The following is a 13,416-nucleotide window of genomic DNA, read 5'->3' on the forward strand; positions in this document are numbered from 1 at the left end:
ATAAATATATCACCCCACCCCATTATATTTTGTCCCCCATGCTTTCACTAAACAAATACAAGATTCCTCCCTACTAAATTTTGTCTTGTCCCCCCTTTATATTAAACAACTATATCACAACCCACCCCAATACATTTTGTCCCACATGCTTCACATAAAACATTACAAAGATGTACAATTCCTAAACTACCCCTCCGACCTTATTGCAATTACTATTTTACCCCCCAAACGTACTACGGTTTACCAAATTACCCCCATCAGCTATAACAAATCAATTAATCAAACTCAACCAAAATATAGCCAATATGACCGATTTCTACATAAATTCAAACAACAAATCTCATGAACATGATTTCTTCAACATTTCAACAACAAATCACATGAACATGATTTCTTCAACATTTCAACAACAAATCACATGAACACAAATTGAACAACAAAGAACAACTAAAATTTGATTGAACAATATTTTTAGCAACAAACAAACCTATTTTCAGATTCAACAACAACAATCAAACAAGTATATTTAGATTTCTAAATTCAATAATATTGAACTTAAAATCAACTCTAACAACATTACAACAAACAATTCCTATATTAAACTTTAAATCAGATTATGAGACAAATTCAAGAAATAATCATAAATGGTAAACAAGAAATCAAGCTATACAAATTTCGGATTCAAGATCAAACAAACAAAGTATGAACATGAATGAATCTATTTTTTTTTAAAACAACAAACATGACGGATTAAATGACTCAAACAACATTAATAATTTCTGAAAAATACATAACAACATGAAACAAATTGAAGAAATAATCAATTAAATTTCAATTTGAATCTAACAAACATTAAACTAGCAAATTTTTACCTAAACAATAAACAAGAACGATAAAACAAACATGAAACAAACTGAAAAATTAATTAATCAAAGTTCCATTTGAATCTGAAAATTTAATCAACAAAACATATGAACAAACTAGAAAATTATTTCAACGACGAACAAACCAAACAAGAATTGAATCATTTATCGATTTTGGAACCGAAAAATACCAAACAAAAATATGGACGATAAATGAGATTCAAAAACCAACTAACCGGAAATGAAACGACGAACAACGATTGTAAACAAATCCGTCCGGGCTTCGACTCAACGAAAGAAACTCGACCTTTGACAAAATGAAGAAGACGAAGGGAAGATGAAGCAACTGGAAGGAGGAAAGGACTGCCGCGACAAGCAGCAGCAGCAGTTCGTACAGTAGACGTCGCGAAGCCGTTGGAGAAGAAAGCAGCAACAGCTGCGTGGGCAATAGCAACGAGAACGGAGGGGGATGCTCAACCTTGCATCAGTGAAGCAGTAGCACAGCTACTGTTGGACGTCGGAGCTTTGACTGAGGCAGAAACTTGTTGGTGCAGCGGCGACAGTAGCCATGGCGGACTCCTCTCTTTTTTGGAGGAGGAGATGAAGCAGTGATGGTGGTGATGATGCTGCCATGGAGAAGGTAAAGCTTGAGCAGCTGGGGAGGTGGAGGAGGCGTCCATGGATGCTGGACGAAGAAGAAGAAATAACGAAGGTGTTCGGCGAAGGGGTCGTCGCATGGTTTGAAGGAGACGGAGGCAACGGGGTCGTAGCAGCCATGAACGGCTGCTGCGTGCACTGTGTGTGTGTGTGCAGTGAGTGTGATTGAGGATAGAGGGGCAGCCATTGATGCTAGGGAGGGGAGCTTGAGGAAGAAGAAGAAGATAGGAGGGGGGGCGGATGACTTAGCCTTTTTTAGGGTTTTCTTCTCCTCCTTTTTTTTATTTTGTGTTATTTGTAAGATAATAGGGGTGTTGGTTATGGACTGGGTCGACCCAGTTCGAAATGGACTAGGTCGTTTTAGAAGATTGGGTATTTTTTGGGCTTGTGGCTTGAATTTGAAGAAGAGGCCCAATTCCGACTTTCTTTATTTTTGCTCTCTTTTCTTCTTTTATTTTTCTAAAACTAAATTACAAAAATACTTAAATTATTATTAAGAACTAAATTAAGTTATAAAAGCGCAAATTAACTCCAAATAACAATTAACGCACAATTAAGTAATAATTAAGCAAAAATTTGTATATTTGTACATTAAATGCTAAAAATGCAAACGATGCCTATTTTTGTAATTTTTATTACTAACAATTGTAGAATTAAATCTTACATGCAAAATGCGACATATTTTTGTATTTTTAATAATTTAACAAATAAATATGCACAGACAAACATACAAATAATTACACAAAAATACCACAAAATTGCACACCAAGAAAAATTATTTTATTTTTGAATTTTTTTGGGAGTAATACTCATATAGGGCAAAAATCACGTGCTTACAGCTGCCCCTCTTTTCCCGAAGACACGAAGGGTTTTCGTGCAAAGATAAAGTGAGCGATTTTTGCCCATTCGAGTACTCCGTGTGAAGCATTTTTTGAAAAAGATTTAACCGAACCTTTGCTTCAAAGGTTTCCTACATATCCTGGGCTAAACAGGAATCAGGTCAATGTAGTTCGGGAAGTTTTGGTAGTTGGGACTACCGTGGGACTACAATGTTACTGTTGTTGCATGCTATTACTACTGCTTACCGATCTCCTTGTTACACCGTGCTTAAAAGAAAACAAAAAGCTAGGCTAGACTGCAATTTGTTCTTGTTGACTTGCTTCCTTGTCTGCTTGCATTTCTTCTGGTGCTTTTCTTCTTTTTGACACATGCACTTGAGTTTGTGCTGAGACCTCTTGTTGCAACCTTCTGCTTCCCGGTGCCGGAGAATTTTATTGTTTCCTGCTGGGGATTCCTATTGTAACCCTCTGTTTTATTGTTCTCTGACTTGATCTTGAAATGAATGCCTCTGTTCTATGGGCGGGCTCCCAACTTCAATACTTGAAATTAAAGACTAAATATATTCCTCTGTTATCTGGGCGGGCTCCCAACTTCAACACTTGAAAATTAAAGACTGAAATGTATGTCTCTGTTATCTGGGCGGGCTCCCAACTTCAACGCTTGAAATATAAAGACTGAAATGTATGCCTCTGTTATCTGGGCGGGCTCCCAACTTCAACGCTTGAAATATAAAGACTGAAATGTATGCCTCTGTTATCTGGGCGGGCTCCCAACTTCAACGCTTGAAATATAAAGACTGAAATGTATGCCTCTGTTATCTGGGCGGGCTCCCAACTTCAATGCTTGAAATGTAAAGACTGAAATGTATGCCTCTGTTATCTGGGCGGGCTCCCAACTTCAATGCTTGAAATGTAAAGACTGAAATGTATGCCTCTGTTATCTGGGCGGGCTCCCAACTTCAAATAAACAACTTTTGAAATAAACGTCATTCCTCTCTTCAGGCGGGCTCTTGACTTCAACAACAACTTCTAAAATAAAATGTCTTTCCTCTCTTCAGGCGGGCTCCTGATTTCAACAACAACTTTGAAAATAATCGTCATTCCTCTCTTCAGGCGGGCTCCTGACTTCAACCAATAAATCGTCATTCTATTCTTCAGGGGGGCTCCTGACTTCAACCAATAAATCGTCATTCTGTTCTTCAGGGGGACTCCTGACTTCAACAACAACTTTAAAAATGCCATTCCTTTCTTTAGGTTGGCAAGATTTCAACAACTTTTAAAAATGTCTTTCCTTTCTTCAGGCGGGCTCATGACTTCCACCAACAAATCGCCTTTCCTTTCTTCAGGCGGGCTCCTGACTTCAACCAACAAATCGTCATTCTATTCTTCAGGGGGGCTCCTGACTTCAACCAATAAATCGACATTCTATTCTTCAGGGGGCCTCCTGACTTCAACCAATAAATCGCCATTGTATTCTTCAGGGGGGCTCCTGACTTCAACAACAACCAATAAATCGTCATTCTGTTCTTCAAGGGGGCTCCTGACTTCAACCAATAAATCGTCATTCTATTCTTCAGGGGAGCTCCTGACTTCAACAACAACTAATAAAATCGCCATTCTATTCTTCAGGGGGGCTCCTGACTTCAACCAATACATCGCCATTTTGTTCTTCAGGGGGGCTTCTGACTTTAACAACAACTTTAAAAATGTCATTCCTTTCATTAGGTTGGTGAGATTTCAACAACTTTTAAAAATAAAACGCCTTTCCTTTCTTCAGGCGGGCTCCTGACTTCCATCAATAAATCGTCATTCTATTCTTCAGGTCAACAACTTTTAAAAATAAAACGCCTTTCCTTTCTTCAGGCGGGCTCCTGACTTCAACCAATAAATCGCCATTCTGTTCTTCAGGGGGCTCCTGACTTCAACCAATACATCGCCATTCTGTTCTTCAGGGGGGCTCCTGACTTCAACCAATAAATCGTCATTCTGTTCTTCAGGGGGGCTCCTAACTTCAACCAATACATCGCCATTCTGTTCTTCGGGGGGCTCCTGACTTCAACCAATACATCGTCATTCCTTTCTTTAGGTTGGCGAGATTTCAACAACTTTTAAAAACGCCTTTTCTCTCTTCAGGCGGGCTCCTGACTTCAACCAATAAATCGTCATTCTGTTCTTCAAGGGGGCTCCTGATTTCAACCACAACTTTAAAAATGAAATCCTATTGGAGGGCGGATGAACCCGAAATATCCTATTCGAGGGCGGATGAACCCGAAATATCCTATTCGAGGGCGGATGAACCCGAAATATCCTATTCGAGGGCGGATGAACCCGAAATATCCTATTCGAGGGCGGATGAACCCGAAATATCCTATTCGAGGGCGGATGAACCCGAAATATCCTATTCGAGGGCGGATGAACCCGAAATATCCTATTCGAGGGCGGATGAACCCGAAATATCCTATTCGAGGGCGGATGAACCCGAAATATCCTATTCGAGGGCGGATGAACCCGAAATATCCTATTCGAGGGCGGATGAACCCGAAATATCCTATTCGAGGGCGGATGAACCCGAAATATCCTATTCGAGGGCGGATGAACCCGAAATATCCTATTCGAGGGCGGATGAACCCGAAATATCCTATTCGAGGGCGGATGAACCCGAAATATCCTATTCGAGGGCGGATGAACCCGAAATATCCTATTCGAGGGCGGATGAACCCGAAATATCCTATTCGAGGGCGGATGAACCCGAAATATCCTATTCGAGGGCGGATGAACCCGAAATATCCTATTCGAGGGCGGATGAACCCGAAATATCCTATTCGAGGGCGGATGAACCCGAAATATCCTATTCGAGGGCGGATGAACCCAAAATATCCTATTCGAGGGCGGATGATCCCATTATATCCTATTCGAGGGCGGATGAACCCAAAATATCCTATTCGAGGGCGGATGAACCCAAAATATCCTATTCGAGGGCGGATGAACCCAAAATATCCTATTCGAGGGCGGATGAACCCAAAATATCCTATTCGAGGGCGGATGAACCCAAAATATCCTATTCGAGGGCGGATGAACCCAAAATATCCTATTCGAGGGCGGATGATCCCATTTTCAAAATCTTGGAATTGTCTTACCTCCGACTGTTTTTCTTCGAATCGTGTTGTCTTGCTATCTCTTAAAACTTGAATTGATTTTCTCGTTCCTCCGAGAAAATTTTCGACAATGGCAGAAAATCTTCTGCCCCAGTTTTGGTGCTTTTCCTTGTTCTCCAGGTGGACGCCTGACTTCTGATATTTCAACTGTTCTTCCTTGTTCTCCAGGTGGATGCTTGATTGCTGATACTTCAACTGTTCTTCCTTGTTCTCCAGGTGGACGCCTGACTGCTAATACTTCCATTTCTCTTCCTTGTTCTCCAGGTGGATGCCTGATTGTTATTTCTTTCATTGCTCTTCCTTGTTCTCCAGGTGGACGCCTGATTGCTGGGGATAATACCACTGGGGGAGTCTCCTTTCTTCCCCTCCTTCAAATTCAATTTTTTTTTTTTTGAAAACTGCTGGGGATAAAAATGTTATTGATAAAAGTGTTATCTTCTTGGGATAACGTTGTTGAGGATAACGCTGCTGGGGAATTTTATCCCTTCAAATCGATGCTTCATTCTCCTGGAAGCTGCTGGGGATGATAATGGCTCTTTGCTTTTCTGAGCACAAATGTCATCCCTTTGTTCTGTCTGCTGGGGATCAACTTCCTCCATTGGAAACTTATGATGTCGGGGGCAACCCTGGTTCAAAGGCCACTTCCTTGGTGCTATCTTTATTCTTCCCCAAATGGGTACCTGATTTCCAGAAAATTTTCTAACTGAAAAGAAAATTTTCTGCCCCAGTTTGACAATCTTTCTTGTGGCATGCATTTCCGTTATAAATGCCATTTCTTTTAGCTGTTTCAAATCAAATAAAATTTGTTAGCTTAAAATGCGGTGGTTGGTTGTGACACGCCTACTGGGATGGCTTTTCCCTTTCTCCTTCCCTGCTCTGCGTTCCAAAACTTGTTGGGGATGATATTATTTTGCTAGGGATAATCCTTTTCTGCTGGGGATATCCCTCTTCTTTCGTGGCATGGCTCGGAAACTTGCATTTTCCCGACCTTTTAGTCTCGCATGAATTTCCCAAATCATGCTTATTGTTCTCCTTGTTTTGTCCACGGGCTCTGGTCTTGAGGTTTAATAACCTTTGATTTCGGCAAGGATATCCCTCTTGACACTCGTTAATCCTTTTGTTGGGGATATCTTTCTTGACACTGGCCTCGCGCTTGTTCCTTCCTGACTATACCAATTGGATGTACTAGTCAGATCTCATCCTGCATAATTGGAAAGCTGATGGCCTATTTTGAAGTCATTTCCCACTGGTTCTGACCAACAGACTCTACTGGGGAATTTTCTATGAAAAGAGAAAGATAAAAAGGAACAGAATAAATGAAAAAGGAAAAAGATGACTCTTTAACACAAGAAACTATAAATAAAAAACCTATCAAACGCAGACACCGACTCTAATGGTCATGACATGCATATGTGGCCTATTCTCCGTCGTCAATCATCTTTCAAGACCTTCAATTGGCAATTCCCCATTTGATTCTTAATCTTATTCGACTTGTAGTGCCCGAAGGGTTTTCACTATCAAGCCTCTCTCATTTTGGTTTTTCTCTCAGCTTTCATCGCCTTATGGTGTCCGTGAAGATTTTCACCGATAAGACTCTCTCATTTGTATCACTTTCCAGCTGGGGATTTGGAGTGTTGCCGGTATGACTCTCTCTGCTGGAGATTAGAGTCTTTTCTGGTGTGGAACAGAATGTTATGTTCGCCGGTAAGACTCTCATTTGTCTGACTTGGCATCTTTTGCAGACTGGTCAGAAGGTCTTTCTTTGGACCGTAATGTGGGTTTTTGGATAGGCTAGAAAGAAAGGGTATTAAAGGCTCAAAAACAAAATAAATTTGGGGTTAAAAATTACAACCTTCGGAACCAATTTTTGCTTACCACGAGCACAACTCTTGCCCCAGTTTCTTGCTTGGGGATTATTTATTTATTATTTTTAATTTCTTTTTACACCATAACCGAGCCGTGAGGCGCCTACGTATCCTCTTTGAGGAATCAGGTCGAACGTAGTTCCCAATTCCTCTGTTTTCTTCTGACTTTCTTTTGTTTTTTTTTGTTATCATTTTTCTCTTCTTATTTTTTTTCGTTTTTTTTTTATTATTATTATTATTTTCTTTACCTTCCAGGCTCGTATTTCCTAGTCGTTGCTATTGATTCCGAACGAGGGGTATGAAAGAAAATAAATAAGGCTCAAAAGGGGTAACGAAGAATAAAGTGTTTAGGTAGCAGAACAAAATGTCTTCGTCATTCCAGTCTTCAAAACATGCCAAGTGCAAACAACACAATTGATCCTAGATTTATAGTCTCTTCTGATGGTGCTGGACTTGACAATTGTGTTAAACACTTGCTTTTTCATTTGTCATTTCTAAAGCACTGCTGGGCGACACTCTCATTCTCATGAACGACTCTCATGCCAATTTGGCGAATCTTGCATTTAACGGTTTTCTTTATGTTTTACTTGCCCCAGTTCCACATGACTCGGGCTTCAAATAATCTCAAACCGTTCTTATTTCCTTTAAATGCTTTGATCACCTTCCGAGGGTTATATGATTAACTTTTAAGATTAGGCCCAAACTGTGTGCGCATGTCATGTCACGAGAATCGGCGCTGAACAAAAATGATAAAAGGACTAAACAAAAAGATGACTGGAAACAATAAAAGACCGGCTTTTGTATTAGACTACCGGCGAAATGGTTTGAATAATAAAACAAACAAAACAACCAGAATAAAATCCTAACACAGCCTTGACAAAACTTAAACAAACTGATATGACAAACTGGAAAGATAAGAAGGTTTGACACAAGACAGTATTCGGATTACAACCCTAAGAATAATCCGGACAACAGAAATAACAACAAAATAAGCAACCAAAAACTTCTCTCCTGCTAACCAATGAATGGAGCGTCCTCCCATTTTATCAAAACTGGCATCTCAGCCACTGAGCTTCGCATCAGTATTGCCTAGACCATTGCCAACTTCAATATCATCAACTTTAGTCAACAAGTCCCAATAGGATTCGAGTGCTTCTGTTATCAGGCCTGATCCCCGCAAAGTGTGCTTCTGGGTCTTGTATTTCCGGCTTACCACAAACCAATCACCTTAACTTTCTTTATGATTGAAAGCGAAACAGGTTAGAATGGACTCCGTCGGTCCCCATTATTAATAACATCTTTTTTCTTTTTTTTTTCTTTCTTTTTTTTTCATTTTTTCTTCATTTTTTCTTTTATTTTTTCTTTTCTCTTTTTTTTCATTTTTCATTTCTCTTTTTTTTTGTGGTGTGTTGTGGTCGAATCTTATGGAGATTGCCTACGTATCATGACCCCGCATGAATCAGACCTTGCGTAGTTCGGACCAATAAAAGATAAACAATAAACATTTTTATCAATTTTCATATTAAAACAAACTGGGTTTCAATGGTTTGAAGATGACCTACAAACTCGAAAATCAAACAACACACATATTTTAATCAAAAGATTTACAAAAATCCAAAAACAAACGGCCAGCTTCCTTTCTCCATTTGACAAATGCAACCGAACGGTTATTTTTGCAAACGTGGCCCCTTCCAAATTTTGAGGCCGGAGAGGATTATTTTATGACACTTTACACACTTGTTCGTTCTTTTACAAAAATAGCCTTTCGACAACTGAAAGATACTCTAAGGCTATTTTGGCAAGAACGGTTTAAGACGCGGCCGAAGCTGGCTCGGCTTATTTTGACCAAAAATCCAAACGGTATTCACCTGACCGTTGACTCTTTGTTTTTTTTTTCTTTTCAAATTACAAAAAACCTGTTGTTGCAGACACGGCCTTCAGCGCCTCGGGGACGAAGATTTTTTAAGGCTGTGTGGGTCAACTAGACCAAAAATCCTAAGCATGACCCAAAAGGTGGCTGTTTATGCAAAGTCAGCCTTCCGGCGTTCCTTTCGGGAACATTCGGCTATGTCTTGATAAAACAGCGTCACCCGACTTCTTTATGACTCTTAAAATTTGACATATTATTTTTAGCTATTTTTTTTTAGCAAAAGGGGAGGTTGGACACCGCCCGACTTATTTATGACAAAATTAAAATTTTGACACGTTTTTATTTATTTATTTGTTTTTGGCTTTTTTTTCGCAAAAGGGGGGTTGGACCCGATGAGGGTTTCCTACGTATCTCACATCCGGTGAGAATCAAACCCGCGTAGTTCGGGCCAATAAATCGAACTATTTTAAAACATATTTTTTTTTCTTTTTCAGCAACAAATAACAAAAACATTTTCCAAGCACGACTCTTTCATTAGCATTTTTAGAAACAAATAAAAAAAATATTTTAAAAGTAAGACTCTTTTTCATTGTCATTTTCAGGGGAAGACCAACTATTTTCCCTTTTTATTTTTTTTTATTATTTTTTTAAAAAAAAAATAAGACAGAACAAAGACTTTTTTTTTCTATTTTTCCTTTGCTTTTAGTAAAACAAACTAATAAAACATTTTTTTTCATTTTTTCAAAATTTCGACAGAGTTTTGACAGTATTTAGGTATTGGGTGTTTTTTCAAAAATAAACAATCAATTCCCTAACCGCTATTTTTATTTTTTCAATTTCAAAATATTATTCCTGATATTCAAAAGTCAGTCAACACACAAATCCTGATCAAATAAACGCACAAGTAGCAGCAAGTAAGATGCATCAGGATGGTCATTTTCATTTTTTGGTACACCTGTCCTAGACAGACCCAACCCTTGTGTTGAGCCTCCAAAGTCAAATGCACGTGATGCAAACAAGCGCTCCTACTAGGGATCCGGCGTGAAGCTGAGTTATTCTAAGTGAAAAAACCTGAGGCATATTGTTCTAGCCCTGGCTCACCCAAGTGGACAGCTTGAGCCGAAGTGGAGGCAACGTACCGGGAGCACGAAAGTCTGCCCAGCCTAGTTACTTGTCCCAACTTCGTCTTATTTGGTATGACTTCTAACAGAAAGGTGGGTCATGCGCACGTGTACACCATAAGTTCAGAAGACTCAGAAAGAAGAAGGGTTTCGTAGCAGTTGTATATACACAATTCAGATAATATTAAAGCGGTAAAAGCATCATTTAGCACATTAGGCATATATCATGTAAAAATCAGATAATAAATAAAGCCAACTGTAAAAATTATTTTAAGCTCGAATTCTTGAACCCTGAACCAGTAGTTCTGGGTTAAATTCCCCAGCAGAGTCGCCAGAGCTGTCACACCTCCTTTTTCCGCCCCCGCTGGGGGTTTAGGGAGTTTTTCCAATTAAAGGACAATCGAAACGGGATTTATTTATTTATTTCAGAGTCGCCACTTGGGAGATTTAGGGTGTCCCAAGTAACCAATTTTAATCCCGAATCGAGGAAAAAAATGACTCTGTATTACAGTCCGCGAACCAGAAATCCGGATAAGAAATTTTGTTAACCCGGGAGAAGGTGTTAGGCATTCCCGAATTCCGTGGTTCTAGCACGGTCGCTCAACTGTTATATTTGGCTTGATTATTTGATATAATACGTATTATAAACTTATGTGCAAATTTTATCTTTTTACCGCTTTTATCATTATTTTTTTTTTAAAAATGTGAACATCGTTTAAAAACATGTCTTTGGATTGCGTCACATAAAATGCACCCGCGATCCGGAACGTATTTTTATTCAATGTTTTGGGATTTGGATTTGGGTCGCATAAATGCGCACCCGTGTTTAAGAATGTAAGCTTATTAAAATGCGCGTCTAAAGCAATTAGCGTATTATTATTTCTGGGTAAGGCCGTGGAATTTTTCTAAACGGCTCATCCCAAAATCTAATTAATTTTAATTAAACATTTTATGAGGGCCGCCCCGCAATCTATACATTTTATTAAGCGAGGCTCGTCTCATTTTTATTTTTAAAAGGACAATCCTAAAATACCTAGATTTTTCTATTGAAATTTTTCTCTACAAAATAAAAGAGAAAATATCTTAATTTATTTACATGCTTGAGTTATTATAGATGAATTTTGAATATGATTCATAAAATCTGAAAATGATGCAAACATGACAGTCCGTTGCCACTGCAGGCCCAGGCCCAACGTGTATGACATAAAACTAGACATGGGCCGTCTTATTCACATGTTATTACCTAGTTACATTATACTAGGCATGCTCTCAGTTTGTCAAATTAAAAAAAACTTAGCAATCTAATTTTAATCCTAGACCATTTACATGCTGAAATTAACCAATATTATTTAACTAAACAATATTTTTACCAAGTTCCTACTAGATGGCCTATTCGTTTTACTTGACGGAGTTACTACACCATTTATTTATTTTTAGGCAATATATAGATAATTCAATCGTTAAGCTATCGTCGGATGTTCCACTATATGTATTAAATAGCTACACGATTCTGATTTTTTGCAAACTAAATAAATTATACATACAAATAAAATTCAGAATATAATTAAAGTAAATTTAGAATTTCAACTCTTCATTTTTCGTATTCATGCTTCATATTCGGATTACAATAACCAGCGTGTCAGTTGTGTACCTGATATTGGAAGCAAAAGAAAATGAAGATGAGAATCAGCAGCAGTAATAACAGTACAGCACAGCAACAACAACCCAGCAACAGTAACAACCCAGGAAAAGAGTTTGCAAACCAGTAGAGCAGTAATCCTAAAAAAACAAAAGCTTCCAGCTTTGATGACACAACAACAATTAATGCTAATTTCAAACAATGAAAGAAAGCAGAATATTTTTTTTGTTTGTTTTTTTTATTTGAAGGTTTGAATATTTTTCGGAATTTTTCTCTCTTAAATATTCAGCTCTTTTTTTTTCTGTTTGAGTTTTTCTGTTCTATCTATCTGTTTTTTTTTTTTCAGATTCGTTCCTCTCTGTTATTCTCTTCTGTGTCAAGACCTTTCTCTATATAACACATTCCCAAACTCAATTAAAATCAATCACTTTCCCCTACCAAACCCATTATCTTCCCACTCACCCCCATTACATTAAATAAATATATCACCCCACCCCATTATATTTTGTCCCCCATGCTTTCACTAAACAAATACAAGATTCCTCCCCACTAAATTTTGTCTTGTCCCCCCTTTATATTAAACAACTATATCACAACCCACTCCAATACATTTTGTCCCCCATGCTTCACATAAAACATTACAAAGATGTACAATTCCTAAACTACCCCTCCGACCTTATTGCAATTACTATTTTACCCCCAAACGTACTGCGGTTTACCAAATTACCCCCATCAGCTATAACAAATCAATTAATCAAACTCAACCAAAATATAGCCAATATGACCGATTTCTACATAAATTCAAACAACAAATCTCATGAACATGATTTCTTCAACATTTCAACAACAAATCACATGAACATGATTTCTTCAACATTTCAACAACAAATCACATGAACACAAATTGAACAACAAAGAACAACTAAAATTTGATTGAACAATATTTTTAGCAACAAACAAACCTATTTTCAGATTCAACAACAACAATCAAACAAGTATATTTAGATTTCTAAATTCAATAATATTGAACTTAAAATCAACTCTACCAACATTACAACAAACAATTCCTATATTAAACTTTAAATCAGATTATGAGACAAATTCAAGAAATAATCATAAATGGTAAACAAGAAATCAAGCTATACAAATTTCGGATTCAAGATCAAACAAACAAAGTATGAACATGAATGAATCTATTTTTTTTTAAAACAACAAACATGACGGATTAAATGACTCAAACAACATTAATAATTTCTGGAAAATACATAACAACACGAAACAAATTGAAGAAATAATCAATTAAATTTCAATTTGAATCTAACAAACATTAAACTAGCAAATTTTTACCTAAATAATAAACAAGAACGATAAAACAAACATGAAACAAACTGAAAAATTAATTAATCA

Source organism: Nicotiana tabacum, chromosome 20 (assembly GCF_000715075.1).
Source record: "Nicotiana tabacum cultivar K326 chromosome 20, ASM71507v2, whole genome shotgun sequence".
NCBI classification, from domain to species: Eukaryota; Viridiplantae; Streptophyta; class Magnoliopsida; order Solanales; family Solanaceae; genus Nicotiana; species Nicotiana tabacum.